This window comes from Pteropus vampyrus, unplaced genomic scaffold, assembly GCF_000151845.1.
Source record: "Pteropus vampyrus isolate Shadow unplaced genomic scaffold, Pvam_2.0 Scaffold46, whole genome shotgun sequence".
Lineage (NCBI taxonomy): Eukaryota > Metazoa > Chordata > Mammalia > Chiroptera > Pteropodidae > Pteropus > Pteropus vampyrus.
Genome location: NW_011888827.1, coordinates 1,101,136 through 1,104,208, shown reverse-complemented (window position 1 = coordinate 1,104,208; position 3,073 = coordinate 1,101,136).

Below are 3,073 nucleotides of genomic sequence, written 5' to 3'. Positions count from 1 at the left end.
GCCCAGCACCGCGCCTGGAGTTTTGTATGCGCTCACTCGGTTTTAGCTATCATTATTATTATTACTCGTTTTGAACTGCCGATTCCTCTTTCTTCACGGTACCGTAGTGAAGGAGCAGTGGATGTGTGTCTCCAGCTTTCAGGTGGGCTGTCTGCTAAGTGGGAAGTAAAATGCACCAGAAAGGAAGCAAGTTATAAACACGTCTCTGATTCTTATAGCAGGTGAGTAATCACTTTTGATGTCTCATGATAACCTTTGTGAACCTGCGTCCTTTTATACGAACTTTGCTCTGTTTTCAGTCTTTCCTGTCTGGTTCAATCTGCTGCCTTCCCAGAGCCATTAATAATCAATGTCCCTGCAGGCAGCCGAAGGACATTAAAGACAGGTGGTGATGGATCCGGGTACTGGTTGACCTCCGGGTATAGACTGTGTGGAAGGCAGGGTCCAGAGGCCCCCACGGTCAACCCACAATGGGTCAGGAACGGGGGTCTAATCCACAGAAAGCAGTTGCTGGGGAGCCCAGGTGAGTGAGTGGCTGCCTCATCTGGGTGCTTGTTATAGTACAAGTGAGTATGTGTTCTTTCTTCCTAAAATGGCAGAGAGAAAATAGAAAATGTACGTTGTATAAGTTTTTCCTCTTCTCTCCGTCTGTGTTATACTTTATTAACAAAGTCAAACCGGAATTACACAGGTGTTCTGGGACATCGCAGGTGGCGTCGGTAGCGGGCTAAGTTTGTTCTTGGCCTCGCGGTCCTCGCTCTTCTTCCACTGCGCCTCCGACACCTCTCCATCTCCTCTTCCCGACAAACACAGCGGCCTTCACTCCCATTCTTTCAGGTGGGCTGCTCACATCAGCAGGTTTTATGTGGCTCATGACTGACTGATACTTCATCTCTTCAGCTCATTCAATTGAGGATGGGCTTTCTTGTCCCTCAGGTGGGACATCTCACAGGGGCGCTGTAAGCAGTCTAGAGGTCCCAGCAGGATGGAGGCCCAGTTGCCCAGTTTGGGGGCCTGGTCATTAATCCCTCCAGACAGGTATTCTTCTTTTCCCTGTCTCAATTCTCCAGTCCCCTACTGGTGCCTCCTGGGATCACCTCTCAAATAATCTATTATTTGGATTGATCCAATTAAAACCAGAATAAAATTGGAAGGATGAGAGGTAGAAGGAGCAGACATGGGTGGTAGACTAAGGTGTTCTCTAGTGCAAAGTCACTAAAAAATGCCTAAAGCTGAAAAATAACAAATATTAAAAAATAAAGAATTTATTCTTTTTTTAATAAATAATTTATTTTTAATTTATTCAAAAATAAATACAATTAAAAAATAATAGTTTAAGAACGCTACTTAAAGACGGGGAGGTAAAAACAGAAATACTCAGCTGAAGGGAGTGGCTGCGGCTGCCTTCGGCTGAATGAGAAATGGTGGCGGAGAGAAAGATCTAAGTCTCTCCGCAAGGAACCCTGAAGACAGTTTGAATCTTCACACTGTGTGTGTCCCATGATGAGAACAAACAAAAAATATGCAATGTAATGCAATTTAAAATCTCAGCTGAAGAGCCGGCGTTTCGAAAAGGAAAGTCTGACCCCAGAGTCTGACTAAATGCTGTTCTCTCGTGTCTTCTTCGATTAAACTCCAAGAAGTGGTGCCCAGTTAGCTGCATGTGCCCAGGCCCCACTGGTGTTCAGTGAATGCACACGTGAGTGTGGGATGTCCAACTAGAGAGGCACACAGGGGCAGTGGTGATGCAGAGGAACAAGGCCTCCAAGCGGCTGGAGGGCATTCCAGAAGGCTTTCCAGAGGAACTGATGCTTATCGAGTGTCCAGGGAGGGACTGGATGGGTGGGCGAAGTGGGCAGGGGTAACCCCGGCACTGGGAGCCGCTCTGCAGAGGCACGAGAGTGCGCACAGACACACAGGTGAGCGTGTGTGCCTGTACATGCTGAGGGGATGAGCAAGGCTGTGCTGGTGGACAGAGGTCAGCAGAGCCTCACAGGTCACTTTGTGGCTCTTGGAAGCCACTTAGGCTCTTCATGCCTGAAGATCAGGGATTCACGAAGCCCTTTTCTCATTAGCATCACCAGGGGAGCATTTCGACATATATATTCCCAGGCCTCACCCCAATAGAGCTCCGAGACCACACTCAGGAAACTATATTTGTCACAAGATGCCCTGGTTGGCAGAGGTTGAGCCAAGCCTAGGGGACAGGCTTAGGGACAAGGGGGAGTATCCTAGTTTGGGCTGCTATAACAAATATACCATAGACTGGGTAGTTTTACCAAAATTATTTCTCAAACATTTATTTGATATCAAGGTGTCAAGGTGCTGGAAGGTCTTGCTTCTGCTGAGGGCCTGCATCCTGGTCTGCAGATAGCTAGCTGTCTTCTCCTTCTTCACATGGTGGAGAGCAGAGAGAGAGGAAGCAAGCTCTCTCTCTCTGTCTCTTCCTATTAGGACGCTAGTCCCATTCATGAGGCCTCCACCCTCATGACTTAATCAGCGTAGAGGCCTCATCACCGAATGCCATCACCTTGGGGATTGGGCTTTAGCATATGAATCTGGGGGGCGAAGTTTGCGGGGGACACACACATTCAGTCCAAAGGAGGGAAGAAATGGGAGGGACCCAAATCTGGGCTTTAGAATCAAAAATCACATTGGGCACTTTTCCTGAAATCAAAAGTTGACGTAGTTTAACCTATTTGAATGAGAACAAAATGAATACTACCTTCGCCTTGATTTAAAATGCAAACAATACAAAAGTTACTTTGTGAGCCTTTTATTGTCACAAAAGCTGCTATGTTATTGCTGAAAAGAGGTGATTTAAGTATGGAAAATTATGGTCAATTTTCAGACGACCCATTTTCATTGCTAAAATTTAATAGGTTGTCTAATTTCCTTTCTTCTAGAAATTAGTGACAGCGAAATAAATTCTAAGGTGAGCTATCACATTTCACCACTCATATGTGATGTTGACACTATTCAAAAGATCCCATTGTACTGAGGGAAAATGGTTTCGAAATACCCTAAGGAAATGCCATTCCCTAAATCTGCATAGTTTGAAACCTATCCTGAC